General features: G+C 39.6%; 1 long non-coding RNA gene and 1 pseudogene across 3 annotated transcripts in view; one reads left to right on the top strand and one right to left on the bottom strand.

Moving 5' to 3' along the window:
• Nucleotides 1-979: 979 nt before the first annotated feature.
• The window catches only part of LOC307189409, a 46,322-nt gene continuing 27,436 nt past the window's right edge, over nt 980-19,865 (bottom strand). Inside the window, exons 3-4 of one of the 2 annotated variants that reach the window (XR_013829179.1) lie at nt 1,852-2,030; nt 980-1,055 (exon numbers count right to left, since the gene is read on the bottom strand). This is a non-coding gene — a long non-coding RNA (uncharacterized lncRNA). Of the gene's footprint in view, nt 1,056-1,670; nt 2,031-19,865 lie in introns of those variants that run through there. The other variant, XR_013829180.1, reaches the window with a different exon arrangement.
• Nucleotides 3,656-5,151, top strand: LOC307189327 (nucleophosmin-like; annotated as a pseudogene). The gene has a single exon. The product of its transcript is annotated as a nucleophosmin-like (transcript).

Raw genomic sequence — 19,865 nt, 5'->3', positions numbered from 1 at the left:
TAAGACAGCTCCCAGTGCAGCTGGAACTAGCCCCAAATCCTCACCAACAACAACCTGGTAACTCACGGATATTGTTGAAAGTGTCCACATTTGCCCACAAGGTGCTTAAAAAAAAAAACAACTATGTGATAAGTGATTTGTGTAAATTTGTGTGTGTCATGTATTAGAGCATTTTCAGTTTGTTGAAATTTTATTGGCATTAACTAGTTTTGCAAAGTGTTCAATTTCTCATTCTGAAGAAAGGATGGTAACGGTTTTAATTATTGGAGACCCCCACTGAAAAAATTTTAAAGGGATGGTAGAGATACAGATAGAGTTGTGTTTTGATAACCCAGCTGCCACAAGTCACAGAGGTTGATATCCAAAAATTTCACTATTTGATCATCTGTATTGATTGAGAAGAATCCTAATTCAGAGGTGTGGAGGTGGGAGGATCTTTCCCAATCTTGCCATTTCCCATCCCAAAATGAACTTTGAGTTTGAGGATGAGGAGTGAAACAATATCTTCCCATTGGCTAGTATCCCTCACTTGAAAAAACTTCAAGGATCCATTCATGAGAGAAAACTAAATCATCTGAGGCCTACCGGAATATTCCAATAATTAAAATACAACACCCCTTGGACTTTTCAACATGCTAGAATGGACCTAAAGAAAAGTTAACCCAATGACCTCTCCTACAGGTGAGGAAATCTGAGACCCAGAAAGATGCAATGCTGAGAGGTAAACCCAGCCTCATATTTCTAGCCAGGTCCTCTCCCCACTGGATCATACTAGGTTTGCTGAGTACGGTTGTTAAGGGTCATTCACAAAGAAGCACTCATTGCTTTCAGTCTTTAGCTTCCACAGGTCTCCTTAGGAGCAATATCTCCTTTCTTTCTGTCTGCTTGTGCTGTCATAACAAAATATCATAGACCAGGTGGCTTAAACAACAGAAAATTATTTGCTCACAGTTCTGGAGTCTAGAATTCCAAGATCAAGGTGCCAACAGAATTGGTGTCTGGTGAGAGCTCTCTCCTTGAGTTGCAGTTGGTTGTCTTCTCCTATGGTCTTGCCTCTGTGTGTGCACGTGGAGAGAGGGGGAGAGAGAAAGAGAGAGAGAGATCTTCCCTCTTCTTGTAACGCCACTAATTCTATCAGATAAGGATCCAACCTCATTTAACATTGATTACCTGCTAAAAGCCCTATTTCCAAATACAATCACATAGGGGTTAGGACTTCAACACATGAATTTGGGGAGGGGGGGACACGATTCTGTCCATAGCACTTTCTCACTACTCAAGAAGCTGATTTTATAACCCCTGACCTCCAACTAGGCATTTGAAGAATATCAAATTGTATTAAAAATATCACTTGTTGTTTTCAAATACAGCCAGAGCAGGACAATGGCTACAACATTTACCCTTCTAGAACAAAGTATTTACTTCACTCACCCCATCCGCCCCTAATTTACTGTATCTAAGTAAAGTGAGTCCTGAACATCTGTTTTGTGTGAATAAGGAAAACAAACAATTCGGTGTATCACTTCCTAATTTTAATAACGTCTGGATATAATATGACAAGGTTGATGTACTGTAACACTTGTTAAAGTGGGACTCAACCCACATTGTTTTCACCAGCCTCCAAGCAGCCAATTAAATACCAGCCCATGAGCTGAGTGTCTGCTAACACAGAGGCCAGGCAACCTCATTACTGGCAAGGTTAATTTAATCAGTTAGTTTTCCTCAGTGCCTGTGAGTCACTCCCAAAATTTAAAACACAAATACAAAATATTAATGGAAGCATTTCCCAAATCTGTGGAATTCCTCATGCCTCTCTCTTCCCACTTATTTCACCTCGCCTGGGTCACCTACCTGCAAAATGCCCCTGTCTACTGGCAACCAGCATTTTACTAGACTTGAGCTTAGGAACCTCAAAAACAGAAATAACGAGATGTGCCATCTTTTGTATGTTTGCAAATCTGGTATAGTGCATGCATTTTTGTGCTGTAGGAAGAGTCCTCTGATCCAACAACTGACATGTGTTCTCACATCTGAAAAGAAAAAGAAGGAAAAGACAAAGTTTAATTCTAAAGTAGGAAACAATCCATTCTGCAGCTGGAGGCATTCAGAACTGGGCTGCATGGAATGATGCTGTTTGTGTTCAGAGGTGCCTGCAGCGCTGCAATCCGCCCAGCTAGGAGCGCCTTCGTGTGGACGCTGAATTGTGGAATCCTGAGAGGGCCGGCCACTCCCTCCTCTTCACCATCCTCCAGGAGACCTTGTCTCACAACCCATGGACTCTGACCAATGACTGAAATATAACAGCTATTCTTACAGATCTCAAGGAAAACACGACATGACCATAATTTTAAGTGTTTGAGAAGCCAAAAAAAAGGGATTTGAGTTTGCCAACTAACATTGCAGTGATGGCCCTCTTTCTTAGTATATGTGGATCCCAAGGCCTATCCTGACTTTCAAGCAATGAAAAGGTGATGTTCACAGTGGGGCCCCAGGCCCAGGTATGGATAACAGCATTTAGCAGGTATAGACCTAATGCACACAAATGCATTCACAGTAAAAATATAACAGTGTTGGTCAATAACCATCCTAATGGCTGTATACAAACTTAAATGAGATTGTAATATTCTGAAGTTGTTTCCTGAAATAAGACTTTTCAGATGTAAAGTGAAATGACAAAGGATTAGAAGAAAATGTAGAGAAGTATTGTATAATCTAAGGATGGGGGTGGCCTTTCTAAGTATGATACTAATAACAGAAATCATAACGGTAATAGATTTAGCTGTCTATAATCTAAAAGCAATCAAACAAATAAATGAAAAAAAAGTAACAGCAACAAAAACTACTAACATAGAAAAGTACATCAACAAAGCTGAAAGCCTAAAACAAACAGAGAAAAAAATGATGACAACAAAGAAAACAGATAAAGAGTGAGTGTACTTAATGTACACAAAGTAATTAAAAAGTCAGTAAGAACCTGGGGTGGGGGGGGTTGGGGGGGATGCACTGGGAGATGGGGACTGACATATATACACTAATACATATAAAATAGATAACTAATAAGAACCTGCTGTATAAAAATAAATTAATTAATTTAATTTTAAAAAAAACAAACAAAAAATCAAGGTGTTGACAGGACCAGGTACCTTCTGAAACCTCTAGGAGATGACCCTTCCATTCCTCTTCTACTTTCTGGTAGTCACTGCCATTCTGTGGCTTGTGGGAGCAGAACTCCAGTCTCTGCCTCTGTCTTCAGTAGACCATATTCCCTCTGTGTCTGTATGCATGCCCTAATTTTCCTCTTCTTATAGAGGCACTGCTCATAGTGGACTATGGCTCATCCTAATGACCTCATCTTAACTTGATTGTGCCTGCAAAGACCTTATTTCTAAATTGGTCACATTCACAGGTACCAGGGGTTCCTGAACATCTCTTTGGGGAACACAATATAACCCATAATAATGTTCCATCAGTATTTGATAAATGGATGAATAAATGCATATGTGCTCAGCCACCACTTTTGAAAAAAAAGAAATCAGTAAAAACCCTAATGTGATTCCCTCCTGCACAGCTGTTCCCTAGAAGAGTAGTCTCCATCCACTTTCTCTCTTACCCAAGTACTAGTCACCATCCCATGGACAATCTGATGGACACGAACATGAGCCCCTGAGGCCCCAGAACTATCTTTTCAGTTGTAAACCAAGGGCTGACAAAACTTGTCATTTTAAAATAGATAATAATGGAAGATAAGCTCCAGTTATCTTTAAGAAGAGTCAGTTTAAGGGCTGATACAAAGGATGAACTGCACATCATTGAAACAGTAGTAATGAATTACACAGGCAGTCCTATTCTAGGCACACTGGCAAATTTGAAAATATCTGTATACCCAATGGTTTCCCTTGGGGGATTTGAAATAACACCAACTGTGGCTTAGAGTTGAAGGGTGGTTCAGGGCCCATGCATATTAGTGGACAGCACTTGGTTGGTGTGAGGGAAGATGCAGAGTCAGAATACGAAGAGGAGCTGAAACTCCTAAGTATATCTGGAAAGTGATCTGCCCTTGGAAGTGGTGGCAAGCTTCCACAGAAAAAAGTCAAACTTGCTGTGAACAGGATGATGGTGATGATGAAGAAAATGAGGAAGCTGAAGAAAAATCTCAGTAAAGGAATCCACATGAGATACTCCAGCCAAAAATGCAAAAACCAAACCAGAATGACAAAGACTCAAAAACATCAACATCAAGATTAAAAGGTCAAGAATCCAAAAAACATAGAAAAACTCCTAAAACACCAAAAGGAGCTAGTTCTATAGAAGACATTAAAGCAAGAATGCAAGCAATTATAGAAAAGGGTGGTTCTCTTCCCAAAGTGGAAGCCAAGTTCATCAATTATATGAAGAATTTCTTCTGGATGACTGACCAGGAGGCTATTCAAGATCTCTAGGTGTGGAAGAAGTCTCTTTTAAGAAAATAACTTCAACAGTTTGTTAAAGTTTTCCATCTAATTTCATTTTTGTAACAGTAGATATCTGGCTGTCCTTTTTTTTTTTTTTTTTTTTTTGAGTGGGATAATGACATTTTTATTTTTACTAATCTCTGTTTTGGGGGAAAAATTGTTTTATTTTGTTTTATTTTATTTTATTTTTTAAATTGAAGTTTTAGGGCTTCCCTGGTGGTACAGTGGTTGAGAATCTGCTTGCCAATGCAGGGGACATGGGTTCAAGCCCTGGTCTGGGAAGATCCCACATGCCGCAGAGCAACTGGGCCCGTAAGACACAATTACTGAGCCTGCACGTCTGGAGCCTGTGCTCCACAACGAGAGAGGTCACGACAGGGAGAGGCCCACACACTGCAATGAAGAGTGGCCCCCGCTCGCCTCAACTAGAGAAAGCCCTCGCACAGAAACGAAGACCCAACACAGCCAAAGATAAAAATAAATAAATAATTTTTTTAAAAAATTGAAGTTTTAATCTAATTGAAAGTTTAAAAAAAATAATGAGAAAAAGACGAGTACCCCAATAGAAAAAATAATAGTCAAAGGACATGTTCAGATAATTTACAAACACAGAACCCAAATATTTGGAGTTTTTTTAAGTATAATGTCCTTAGTAATCAAAGAAATAAAAAATGTAAATATATATAATTTTTCATGTATCAAATTGGCAATTTAAAAAGAAATCATGGAGCCCATTTTGGAGAAGAATGTGGGGAACCCTATAAACTGCGGCTGGGAATGGCAATTGATACAATTTCTTCCAGGTTCATAATCCTGCACTAGGAATTGAAAGTCCTAAAATTTACATTTCATTTTACACTGGAATTCCAAACTTAACCTAAGGAAATAATTGTGGATAAATACAAAAATGAAGCTATAACACCCGTCACAGGGTTGTTTGTAAGAGGGATATAATGTTGGGAATATCAACCAAAGAACACCTATACAATAGAATACTAGGCAGTGGTTTAAAATTACATTGGAAAGGTGTTTATGGACTGTTAAGTTTTAAGGTAGGTTACTAAACAATATGATCCATTTTTTAAAAGCATTTAGTACATGTATAAATACATAAATGATATATATTCATCGAAAAAGACTAAAAGGATATAACTAAAATGTCAATTGTGTGTATCTATAATGAGATCACGAATGATATTTATTTTGTTCTTTTTGCTTTTTCATAGTTTCTACATTTTTTTCAAATAGCATGTAACTTTTTACAACAAAAAAAAAGTTTTTTTAAGCAGAATTTTACGAGCTTAAAGGAAAAATCAACAGTCCAACAAGTTTGTGTCTCTCACCAAACTAAATGGCTTTCATTTACTGCTTCCAAAGATCATGCTACCTCTCTCTCTATGCCCTGATCAGCATCCAACTCTGTAATAATTTCCTTCACATCATGAAAAAATTATCCAAAACCCCAAGCTCACTCATTCAATTAACTCCCTACCTCTTCCTTACTCAATATTCAATTAATATTGAATCACTTTAAGTCTTGCTATTTTAAAAACCTGCTCTAGCTAATCTGTTTTTTTTAAACGGCCAGCCCTTCTTTTTACTTCTGAGCCTTCAGACATCGCTGAGAACAAGGGGATCTTTGTCATCGTCACTCCATTCTGTTCTCATTCTTTAGAGTCTGATAGGTGTGTAAAGCAAAATGGAACAACTTAGAAGCTTCCAACCCAGAGCAGTGGTGTGCCCAGGAAAGCAGGGCATGCCCTGGTAGGGTATGAAAATACCTGACACAGGTCAAGATAGCACTGACATATATACACTACCAAATGTATAATAGATAGCTAGTGGGAAGCAGCTGCATAGCACAGGGAGATCAGCTCAGTGCTTTGTGACCACCTAGAGGGGTGGGATAGGGAGGGTGGGAGGGAGACACAAGAGGGAGGGGATATGGGGATATATGTATACATATAGCTGATTTAGTTTGCTGTACAGCAGGAACTAACACAACATTGTAAAGCAATCGTACTCCAAAAAGATGTTAAAAAGAAAAAATGCATCACCTCACACTGTTGTACAGGAAGCATACTGCAACCCCACGCCTTGTAGGGCTCTGGCCCCTGTCTGCAGTCAGCTCCCTGTGTGACTCCGGACAAGCAGTTTAATTGCTTCATGCATCAGTTACATCATTTCTAAAACTATGGCATCATTTCTAAGGTGAATCTAAACTGATGGGCTTTCATGTCCTTTTTAACCCAAATTGCGTTACTGTAACAAATCCTTTAACTCTCTATAATCAGCCAATCCCCCTTAAAGTAGCTCACAGCCCAGTATCACTACAAATATATTTCTCTTTGTTGCTGTGTATACCGAAGATATTCAGCCTACTTCTCAACAATTCCATATTCATTATGTCCTATGATAACAGATGGTCCTTTTCCTCTGTTCTCTCCGTCCTTCATTTTTCTCCCCTGTTCCATCCATCCCGCATTGATTCAGGCTACATGGGAGTCACTTATTTACCTCTGCAGACTGGGGATGGGTCCATTATTTTTTTTAACTTGAAGGAAGTTAGTCATCGGAAATGCTTTGATTTATTACAACTTATCACATATGTTGCTATTTCAAAGTAAAAAGAGAGGCAGTCAGAAAACAGAAGAGCAAGAATGATAAGAGATATCACCTAGGTGGCCCAAGAATTGGCCTAATTTCCTGTAAAGTTTGCAAACACAACACTGTTCTCAAACCAAAGTTAAGACTCTCCTGACCCCCTGATCCAAGACAAAAGAGATCAATACTAACTCTGCATACTGGAGAGGGTGTGGACCACTCATCTCATCTGTACATCACTGGTGGAAATGTGCAATGGCACAGCCACTCTGCAAAAGGGTGAGGCAGTTTCTCACAAAACTAAACCTGCACTTAACACGGCCTGACTAGTGCACTCTTGGGCACTTATGCCAGAGAAATGGAAACTGATGTTCACACAAAACCTGTACACGAAAGGTCAGAGCAGCTTTATCCACAGTGTCCCAAAACGAGAACCAACTGAAGTGTCCTTCAACGGGTAAATGGTTAGAGACTGTGAAATATCCAAACCATGAAATACTACTCTGCAATAAAAAAGAACAAACTATTGATGCACATGACAACTTGGATGGATCTGAAGGTAGATATACTGAGTGAGAAGAAATCTCAAAGGTTACACCGGTATGATTCCTTTTTTAAAAAAATTTTTATTGGACTATAGTTGATTTATAATATTGTGTTAGTTTCAGGTGTACAGCAAAGTGATTCATATTCTTTTCCATTCTAGGTCTGTATGATTCCTTTTATACAACATTCTCGAAAGGACGAAATTATAGAGATGGACAACAGATTAAGGGTTGCCAGCACTGACAAGAGCAATTAAGGGTTGCCTGTGGGGAGGGGGAGGAGAAAGACGTTGTTGTGGCTATAAAGGCATACTTGGAATGGAACTATCTTGTACCTTCATTGTGGTGGTGGTCACACAAATCTACCCAGCTGATAAAATTACATAGGACTAGCTCTACACAGATGAGTGCCTGTAAAACTGGTAAAATCCAAATAAGGTAACTGGATTGTCAATATCAATTTCCTGGTTTTGATATTGTACTATAATTCTGCAAGATGTTGAGAGAGAGAAATCAATACTAACAGCACATATATGGACTATAAAGAGCCAGAATCAACTTAGAGGATTGAATTTTTCCTGTAAAGCTTTCTTATTGAATGGAAATGCAAATCTCCTGTATAGTCCACGTTTCCTGAAATTTTAAATTATTCCTAACTTTAGGTGTTCTATTTTGTGGTGGTCGTCATGGTGATGTTTAAAGAAGAGGAGAATTGTAAAGTGCTATACAAAGATCCTATGTTCTCCAAGTCACTGGAACAGTATTTCCTTAGTGTAGCATAGGCCATTGGTTCCCTACCTCCAGGATTGGCCAACCTCAGAGGTCACCTTCAGGCAGAATGTCAGAATGTTGACCCCCTGAGGAGCAACCCTCAAGCAAAGAAGCACAAGAGATGGTGGCTATGGCATCTTCCATCTTCCAGCATCTTCCTCCCAGGCGGTGGGATGAACTTGAGGTGTAATCTGCACCATCTCTCAAAGGATCCCCAGCAGGGTTCAACCTCGGTTGTCCGCAGCAGTAATCCGCCCACGTTCATACCTTTTATTGGCTCTTCCTTCCTTCCTGTGTCTCTCTCCCCTTTCCTTCATTCCATCTCCCAAATAACCAACTTGGATCTAATTCCTTGTCTCAGGGTCTATATTTGGAAGGACCCAAACTCAGATGCTCACATTGAGGATACCTGTGTGCAGATTCTAGGGCCTGTTCTCTCACAGTTCATTTTACCTTCCCTAATGAATACCAAACTCAAAAAGAAGCTGCTACAAACTTCATGGAGATTGAACACAATACAATTTAAGACTGATGACAACACTTTTGGGTAAATATAGTCTTAGACATTTCTAAAGCTTCTATCCTATTTGCCTTGTAACAAATATGGACATTTGACCACTAGGCTGTTTGTTTAACAACCAACTATAAAGGCTTTTTCATACAGGCTACATTTGCTGAAGCAAATCTGCATTCAGCACATATGTCTTTAGAAAACTGCCATACTTGTGTTCTAGATTCTAGAAGTTCATCCTGAACTCACAAACCCAGTAGTCTCATCAAAAGAGTCAAGGTGTTGGCCAGTTTCAGGAGGCCCCCTAAGTGACTCAGGAAAGTCAACTTATAACACACTCTGATCTGAAAATGAATAAAGTGAAGATGCTTTGGGATCCTGTAAGTCATGCTAAATATAACCCACCTAGACTAATAACCAGCTCGAGTCCTATTAATTAATATCTTGAGTCACTCCTCTATGAACCTCATCTGGTATCAAGACTGCCCTCCACTGGCACCATTTTCAATGATTCTGCTATAAATATGTTTATGTCTGGGTATGCTAGTTAGATAGGCAATATCTAAATATAGCTTTAAAGGCTTGGAAATAGAGTAGCTGAAAGAAAAATGAACTGGGAGTCTGAATATTTAGAGCCCAGCTCTGCCTGTGCCTGGGGAACAGTTGTAGGGTCTCAATTTTGTCCATGTCCCTTGGACTTCCTGGGTATCTCTTTACTTACCAGCAAAATGAAGGGTTTGAATTAGATGAGAATGAAAAACAAAGCTCTGTTCCAGCTTGACAAGTCTGTGATTCTAGACAGTGTTTTTGTTTTGGAGAAATGGGATCTGCTGACAGTATTATTATCTATGCAATGATTCATTTAACATTCACTGAGCATCCTCTATGCAGCAAGCACTGCGTAAGGGACACCAAAATGTAACCATGCATGAATAGACAGGCCTGCCCCAGCCTCTGCCACAGCTCAGGTTCTCGCCTCACACTTCTCTTCATCTTGGCTTCTTTTGCTCCAGATCCAATGTCCCAGGAACCCGCGTCCTCCAGGTCAAGCTTAGGTCATATGCTTGTCCCCAGGCTCTCCAACAAAGTAGAGAAAGAATCTGGCCTCTGTTGACTTTCATGGAGGTAAGCTAAAGGAGTAGTTGTCACCAGGAATTGCCCACCACCAAGATCACACATAGTAGTGAGTTTCTCCAGTAGGAAAGCAGGTTATTTTTTTCTTTCTTTCTTTTTTAAAGTATATAGTTGATTTACTACATTGTTTTAGTTTCTGGTGTACAGCAAAGAAATTTGGTTATACATACATATTCTTTTTCATATTCTTTTCCATTTTGGTTTATTACAGGATGTTGAATATAGTTCCCTGTGCTATACAGTAGGACCTTGTTGTTTTACCTATTTTATATATAGTAGTGTGTATCTGCTAATCCCAAATTTCTAATTTATCCCTCCCACTTTGTGCCCTTTGGCAACCATAAGTTTGTTTTCTATGTCTGTGAGTCTGTTTCTGTTTCATAAATAGTTCATTTGTGTCATAGTTTAGATTCCACATATTAGTGATATCATATGGTATTTTCTTTCTCTGTCTGACTTATTTCACTTAGTGTGATAATCTCTAGGTCCACCCATGTTGCTGAAAATGGCATTATTTCAATCTTTTCTATGGCTGAGTAGTATTCTACTGTGTATATATACCACATCTTCTTTATCCATTCATCTGTCCATGCACATTTAGGTTGTTTCCATGTCTTGGCTATTGTGAATAGTGCTGCTATGAACACTGAGGTGCATGTATCTCTGGATATATGCCCAGGAGTGGGATTGCTGGATAATATGGCAACTCCATTTTTAGTTTTTTAAGGAACCTCCATACTATTCTCCATAATGGCTACACCAATTTACATTCCCACCAACAGTGTAGGTAGGAACGTTCCCTTTTCTCCTTACCCTCTCCAGCATTTGTTAGGAAATCAGGGTATTAAAGGAAGAGAGGGATTTGGATGTTAGCCAACCAAAAGGTGACACATATCCTCTACAGCTGCCTTCCTGGGTTCTCTGACACACAGTGCATGACTGCATAAATGCATTTGAGGGCAAGAGAGGAACCATAACCTTTATCCTGTTCACTAATGATTCTGGCTGAGGCAGAGAGAAGTTGAATCCAAGGGGTCTCTCACACTAGCAGATCAATTGCTTTTGACTTCATTTTTCATAATGTTCTCACAAGACACAGAGCCATGAAGAAGCTACTCAAGAATCTAGAAGTACAGACTGGGGTCCCCTTTCTGGCTCTACCTGACTCTCAGTGTATTGTCACCACCACATCCTCAAAGAGGCCAACAGAGAGAATGTTTAGGATAATATTCATGACAATGGTGCCATTCAGTGCCTAGGGATGCATAGGGAGTTTCCCAATGTTTTGTGGATGGACACCACTACCGTGCTGGCTCAGGAGGGCACGGAATTTGTCCCTCCTCTGATGGCATCAGCCACCAGGTCCTCAAAACTACTTAGCACTGGAATCCTCTGCTTCCTCTTTTGCACCACCGCCTCTCTCACCAAATAAATATCATTGTACTTGGAAGCACCCTATAAAAGAAACTTTAACATGTGCTCAAACCTCAAGCATTTAAAATTAAAATTTGTGCAGAAATGCAAAGGAGTTAGAATAGCCAAAACAAGTTTGAAAAGTATATCAAATATATCAAATTGTAATTTTTAAACATGTGTAGCTCATTTTATTTCAATTATGTTTCAATAAAACATTTTTTAACATCTTTATTGGAGTACAATTGCTTTACAATGCTGTGTTAGTTTCTGCTGTATTACAAAGTGAATCAGCTATACATATACAAATGTCTCCATATCCCCTCCCTCTTGTGTCTCCCTCTCACCCTCCCTATCCCACCCCTCTAGGTGGACACAAAGCACCAAGCTGATCTCCCTGAACTACCATATGACACAGCAATCCCACTACTGGGCGTATACCCATAGAAAACCATAATTTAAAAAGAGGCATGTACCACAATGTTCACTGAAACACAATTTACAATAGCCAGGACATGGAAGCAACCTAAGTGTCCATCGACAGATGAATGGATAAAGAAGATGGGGCCTACGCAACCCACTGAACCAACCTTAGCCACTGGGGGCAGACAGCAAAAACAACAGGAACGGGCTTCCCTGGTGGCGCAGTGGTTGGGAGTCCACCTGCCAATGCAGGGGACACGGGTTCGTGCCCCGGTCCGGGAAGATCCCACATGCTGCGGAGCGGCTGGGCCCCTGAGCCATGGCCGCTGAGCCTGCATGTCCGGAGCCTGTGCTCCACAGCAGGAGAGGCCACAACAGTGAGAGGCCCACGTACCGCAAAAAAAAAAAAAAAAAAAAAACAGGAACTACAAACCTGCAGCCTGCAAAAAGTAGACCCCAAACACAGTAAATTAAGCAAAATGAGAAGACAGAGGAAAACACAGCAGATGAAGGAGCAAGGTAAAAACCCACCAGACCAAACAAATGAAGAGGAAATAGGCAGTCTCCCTGAAAAAGAATTCAGAATAATTATAGTAAAGATGATCCAAAATCTTGAAAATAGAATGGAGAAAATACAAGAAACGTTTAACAAGGACCAAGAAGAACTAAAGAGCAAACAAACAATGATGAACAACACAATAAATGAAATTTAAAAATCTCTAAAAGGAATCAATAGCAGAAAACTGAGGCAGAAGAACGGATAAGTGACCTGGAAGATAAAATAGTGGAAATAACTACTGCAGAGCAGAATAAAGTAAAAAGAATGAAAAGAATTGAGGACAGTCTCAGAGACCTCTGGGACAACATTAAATGCACCAACATTTGAATTACAGGGTTCCCAGAGGAAGAAGAGAAAGAAGAAAAGAAAAAGAAAGGGACTGAGACAATATTTGAAGAGATTATAGTTGAAAACTTACCTAATATGGGAAAGGAAATAGTTAATCAAGTCCAGGAAGCACAGAGAGTCCAATACAGGATAAATCCAAGGAGAAACACCCCAAGACACATATTAATCAAACTATCAAAAATTAAATACAAAGAAAAATACTAAAAGCAGCAAGGGAAAAATAACATACAAGGGAATCCCCATAAGGTTAACAGCTGATCTTTCAGCAGAAACTCTGCAAGCCAGAGGGAAGTGGCAGGACATATTTAAAGTGATGAAAGGGAAAAAACTACAAGCAAGATTACTCTACCCAGCAAGGATCTCATTAAGATTCAATGGAGAGGGCTTCCCTGGTGGCGCAGTGGTTGAGAGTCCGCCTGCCGATGCAGGGGACACGGGTTCGTGCCCCAATTTGGGAAGATCCCACGTGCCGTGGAGCGGCTGGGCCTGTGAGCCATGGCCGCTGAGCCTGCGCGTCCGGAGCCTGTGCTCCACAACGGGAGAGGCCACAACAGTGAGAGGCCCGCGTACCACAAAAAAAAAAAAAAAAAGATTCAATGGAGAAATTAAAACCTCTACAGACAAGCAAAAGCTAAGAGAATTCAGCACCACCAAACCAGCTTTACAACAAATGCTTAAGGAAATTCTCTAGGCAGGAAACACAAGAGAAAGAAAAGACCTACAATAACAAACCCAAAACAATTAAGAAAATGGTAATAGGAACATACATATCAATAATTACCTTAAATGTAAATGGATTAAATGCTCCAACCAAAAGACATAGACTGGCTGAATGGATACCAAAAAAATGACCCATATATATGCTGTCTACAAGAGACCCACTTCAGACCTAGGGACACATACAGACTGAAAGTGAGGGAGTGGAAAGAGATATTCCATGCAAGTGGAAATCAAAAGAAAGTTGGAGTAGCAATTCTTATATCAGACAAAACAGACTTTAAAATAAAGAAAATTACAAGAGACAAAGAAGGACACCACATAATGATCAAGGGATCAATCAAGAAGAAGATATAACAATTGTAAATATTTATGCACCCAACATAGGAGCACATCAATACATAAGGCAAACACTAACAGCCATAAATGGGGAAATCGACAGTAACACAATCATAGTAGGGGACTTTAACACCCCACTTTCACCAACGGACAGATTATACAAAATGAAAATAAATAAGGAAACACAAGCTTTAAATGATACATTAAACAACATGGACTTAATTGATATTTATAGGACATTCCATTCCAAAACAACAGAATACACTTTCTTCTCAAGTGCTCATGAAACATTCTCTAGGGTAGATCATACCTTGGGTCACAAATCAAGCCTTGGTACATTTAAGAAAATTGAAATCGTATCAGGTATCTTTTCCGACAAGAACGCAATGAGACTAGATATTAATTACAGGAAAATATCTGTAAAAAATACAAACACATGGAACTAAACAATACACTACTTAATAACCAAGACATCACTGAAGAAATGAAAGAGGAAATCAAAAAATACCTAGAGGGCTTCCCTGGTGGCGCAGTGGTTGAGAGTCCGCCTGCCAATGCAGCGGACACGGGTTCGAGCCATGGTCTGGGAAGATCCCACATACCGCAGAGCAACTAGGCCCGTGAGCCACAACTACTGAGCCTGCGCGTCTGGAGCCTGTGCTCCGCAACAAGAGAGGCCGCCACAGTGAGAGGTCGGCGCACCGCGATGAAGAGTGGCCCCCGCTCGCCGCAACTAGAGAAAGCCCACGCACAGAAAGGAAGACCCAACACAGCCAAAAATAAATAAATAAATAAATAAAATTAAAAAAAAAATACCTAGAAACAAATGACAATGAAAACACAGCAACCCACAACCTATGGGATGCAGCAAAAGCAGTTCTCAGATGGAAGTTTATAGCGATAAAATCCTTCCTTAAGAAACAAGAAACATCTCAAATAAACAACCTAACCTTACACCTAAAGCAATTAGAGAAAGAAAAACAAACAAACGAAAAAACAAATTTAGCAGTAGAAAAGAAATCATAAAGATCAGATGAGAAATAAATGAAAAAGAAATGAAGGAAACAATAGCAAACATCAGTAAAACTAAAAGCTGGTTCTTTGAGAAGATAAACAAAATTGATAAACCATTAGCCAGACTCATCAAGAAAAGGGAGAACACTCAAATCAATAGAATTAGAAATGAAAAAGAAGAAGCAACAACTGACACTGCAGAAATACAAAAGATCACGAGAGATTACTACAAGCAAATCTATGCCAATAAAATGGACAACCTGGAAGAAATGGACAAATTCTTAGAAATGCACAACCTGCCAAGACTGAATCAGGCAGAAATAGAAAATACTTCCAATCACAAGTACTGAAGTTGAAATTGTGATTAAAAATCTTCCAACAAACAAAAGCCCAGGGCCAGATGGCTTCACAGGCGAATTCTATCAAACATTTAGAGAAGAGCTAACACCTATCCTTCTCAAACTCTTCCAAAATATAGCAGAGGGAGGAACACTCCCAAACTCATTCTAAGAGGCCACCATCACCTTGATACCAAAACCAGACAAGGATGTTACAAAGAAAGAAAACTACAGGCCAATATCACTGATGAACATAGATGCAGAAATCCTCAACAAAATACTAGCAAACAGAACCCAACAGCATATTAAAAGGATCATACACCATGATCAAGAGGGGTTTATTCCAGGAATGCAATGATTCTTCAATATATGCAAATCAATCAATGTGATACACCATATTAACAAATTGAAGGAAAAAAACCATATGATCATCTCAATACTAGCAGAAAAATCTTTCAACAAAATTCAACACCCATTTATGATAAAAACCCTCCAGAAGTAGGCATCAAGGGAACTTACCTCAACATAATAAAGCCCATATATGACAAACCCACAGCCAACATCATCCTCAATGGTGAAAAAATGAAACCATTTCCACTAAGATTAGGAATAAGACAACGTTGCCCACTCTCATCACTATTATTCAACATTGTTTTGGAAGTTCTAGCCACAGCAATCAGAGACGAAAAAGAAATAAAAGGAATCCAAATTGGAAAAGAAGAAATAAAGCTGTCACTGTTTGCAGATGACATGATACTCTACATAGAGAATCCTAAAGATGCTACCAGAAAGCTACTAGAGCTAATCAATGAATTTGGCAAAGTAGCAGGATACAAAATTAATGCACAGAAATCTCTTGCATTCCTATACACTAATGATGAAAAATCTGAAAGTGAAATTAAGGAAACACTCCCACTTACCATTGCAACAAAAAGAATAAAATACCTAGGAATAAACCTACCTAAGGAGACAAAAGACCTGTATGCACAAAACTATAAGACACTGATGAAAGAAATTAAAGATGATACAAACAGATGGAGAGATATACCATGTTCTTGGATTGGAAGAGTCAACATTGTGAAAATGACTCTACTATCCAAAGCAATCTACAGATTCAATGCAATCCCTATCAAATTACCAATGGCATCTTTCTCAGAACTAGAACAAAAAACTTCACAATTTGTATGGAAACACAAAAGACCCTGATTATCCAAAGTAATCTTGAGAAAGAAAAACGGAGCTGGAGGTATCAGGCTCCCTGACTTCAGACTATACTATAAAGCTACAGTAATCAATACTGTATGGTACTGCCACAAAAACAGAAATATAGGTCAATGGAACAGGATAGAAAGCCCAGAGATAAACCCACGCACATATGGTCACCTTATTTTTGATAAAGGAGGCAGGAATATACAATGGAGAAAAGACAGCCTCTTCAATAAGTGGTGCTGGGAAAACTGGACAGTTACATGTAAAGGAATGAAATTAGAGCACTTCCTAACACCATACACAAAAATAAACTCAAAATGAATTAAAGACCTAAATGTAAGGCCAAACACTATAAAACTCTTAGAGGAGCACATAGGCAGAACACTCTATGACATATATCACAGCAAGATCCTTTTTGACCCACCTCCTAGAGTACTGGAAATAAAAACAAAAATAAGCAAATGGGACCTAATGAAACTTAAATGCTTTTGCACAGCAAAGGAAACCATAAACAAGACCAAAAGACAACCCTCAGAATGGAAGAAAATATTTGCAAATGAAGCAACTGACAAAGGATTAATCTCCAAAATTTACAAGCAGTTCATGCAGCTCAATTTCAAAACAACAAACAACCCAATCCAAAAATGGGCAGAAGATCTAAATAGACATTTCTCCAAAGAAGATATACAGACTGCCAACAAACACATGAAAGAATGCTCAACATCATTAATCATTAGAGAAATGCAAATCAAAACTACAATGAGATATCATCTCACACCAGTCAGAATGGCCATTATCAAAAAATCTAGAAACAATAAATGCTGGAGAGGGTGTGGAGAAAAGGGAACACTCTTGCACTGCTGGTGGGAATGTGAATTGGTTCAGCCACTATGGAGAACAGTATGGAGGTTCCTTAAAAAACTACAAATAGAACTACCATATGACCCAGCAATCCCACTACTGGGCATATACCCTGAGAAAACCAAAATTCAAAAAGAGTCATGTACCAAAATGTTCATTGCAGCTCTATTTACAATAGCCCGGACATGGAGACAACCTAAGTGCCCATCATCGGATGAATGGATAAAGAAGATGTGGCACATATATACAATGGAATATTACTCAGCCATAAAAAGAAACGAAATTGAGCTATTTGTAATGAGGTGGATAGACCTAGAGTCTGTCATACAGAGTGAAGTAAGTCAGAAAGAAAAAGACAAATACCGTATGCTAACACATATATATGGAATTTAAGAAAAAAATGTCATGAAGAACCTAGGGGTAAAGCAGGAATAAAGACGCAGACCTCTTAGAGAACGGACTTGAGGTTATGGGGAGGGGGAAGGGTGAGCTGTGACAGGGCGAGAGAGAGTCATGGGCATATACACACTAACAAACGCAGTAAGGTAGATAGCTAGTGGGAAGCAGCCGCATGGCACAGGGATATTGGCTCGGTGCTTTGTGACAGCCTGGAGGGGTGGGATGGGGAGGGTGGGAGGAAGGGAGACGCAACAGGGAAGACATATGGGATCATATGTTTATGTATGACTGATTCACTTTGTTATAAAGCAGAAACTAACACACCATTGTAAAGCAATTATACCCCAATAAAGATGTTAAAAAAAAAAAAAAAAAAAGTCATGTACCACAGTGTTCACTGCAGCTCTATTTACAATAGCCAGGACATTGAAGCAACCTAAGTGTCCAACGACAGATGAGTGCATAAAGAAGATGTGGCACATATATACAATGGAATATTACTCAGCCATAAAATGAAATGAAATTGAGTTATTTGTAGTGAGGTGGATGTACCTAGAGTCTGTCATACAGAGTGAAGTAAGTCAGAAAGAGAAAAACAAATACTGTATGCTAACACATATATATGGACTCTTAAAAAAAAAATTGTTCTCATGAACCTAGGGGCAGAGGTAGAGAATGGACTTAAGGACACAGGGAGGGGGAAGGGTAAGCTGGGATGAAGTGAGAGAGTATCATTGACATATACATACTACCAAATGTAAAATAGATAGCTAGTTGGAAGCAGCTGCATAAAACTCTTTTAATGAGGGAAATCTCCATGTGGATATCATGAACATTCCAGACTTAGGTTTGTGCAAAGGCTCGGCCATGAACTCATTTATGACTGTGCCCCTCTGAACCCCACCCATTCCAGAGGTAAGCACTGTCCTGTGTTTTGTGGTTATCATTCCCTTGCTGTTTTAAAAAATACATTTATTATGTATGTAGCTTAGTTCTGTCCATGTTTGACCTTTATATAAAGTCATGTTCAATATATTCTTCTGTGACTTGCTTTTCTTGTTCTACAGTTAGTAACACTCATGCATGCTGATGTGTGTAGTAGTGGTGCATTAATTTTCACTGCTGAATAATATTTCAAAATGGTTTTATTCATTCTACTCTTAATAGGCATTTGGATTGTCTCCAGTGTTTTACTGTTTGAAACATTGCTACTGTGAGTATGTGCACAAGAATTTCTCCTGGGTACATACTTAATCATAGACTTGCCCAGACATAGCATATATTCATCTTCCCATTTATTAAATAATATGAAATTGATTTTCCAAGTACTTGTATTAATTTACCCTCTCACCAGCAGGGTATGAGAGAGGTTGCTTTACACCCTCAACAGCACTTAATATGTTCAGACTTTCTAGATGTTACCAATCTGGGGTGTGTCAAATGGCATCACAAACTGGTCTTTAATTTGTATTTCCTAAGAGTACTTCTTTGCATGTCAGTCCTCCCTACCAGATGTTCAGATCCTGAAAGGCAGGAAGCATGCATCATTCAGCTTGGTGGCTCCAGCATGTAGCAGGGTGTGTCTAGCATACAGGACTAGCTAATGTTGGTGTAATGAATATGTGATGGTAGTTCATGGGCTTCCCAATTCTCAAGGCTCAGAGGGAACAAAATAGGATGCCAGAGTGTGGAAGAGAGAAGGGTAGCGGATGGTTGGTTGATTCCATCTGTTGCCAAGTTAGACTTCACAGACCCTGGCGGGAGAGGGTACAAGGGAATAGAAGCACAGAGCTGGGAGGAAGGAATCCTGCCTCGTTTTGCTTTCCTTGTCAATAAATCCGCTGTCACATGCACTGGTACCTCATGTTAGGACATCAGGTGGGGTTAAGAATGGAAGAGGAAATGATGCTACTTTGTCTTCTCTCTCCGCTTTAGAGTGATTGGCACCAAGGACCAAGAATAGGGATTGCAGATTCCTCTGCTGCCTTGACCAGCCTCATCTCAGGGTAATTTATTTGATGTCTGCCTCCATTTCTCAGACAGGGACCAAAGATGGGTCCCTCTAGAGGGAGAGTGGTGAGCAGGGCGAATGCTGAGTAAGTATGAGGTCCACTGAGATCGCGAAATCAGCCATCAGTGGTGCCGGTGCTGGTGCTGGGCAAAGCCCTTACGGGCAGCCCCACTGGGCTGCTGCTGTCAAGATGGGCTGCAGCATTATATTCCCACCGC

The sequence above is a fragment of the Stenella coeruleoalba genome (genome assembly GCF_951394435.1).
Source record: "Stenella coeruleoalba genome assembly, chromosome: 7".
Lineage (NCBI taxonomy): Eukaryota > Metazoa > Chordata > Mammalia > Artiodactyla > Delphinidae > Stenella > Stenella coeruleoalba.
This window is presented reverse-complemented; position numbering and strand designations above follow the sequence as displayed.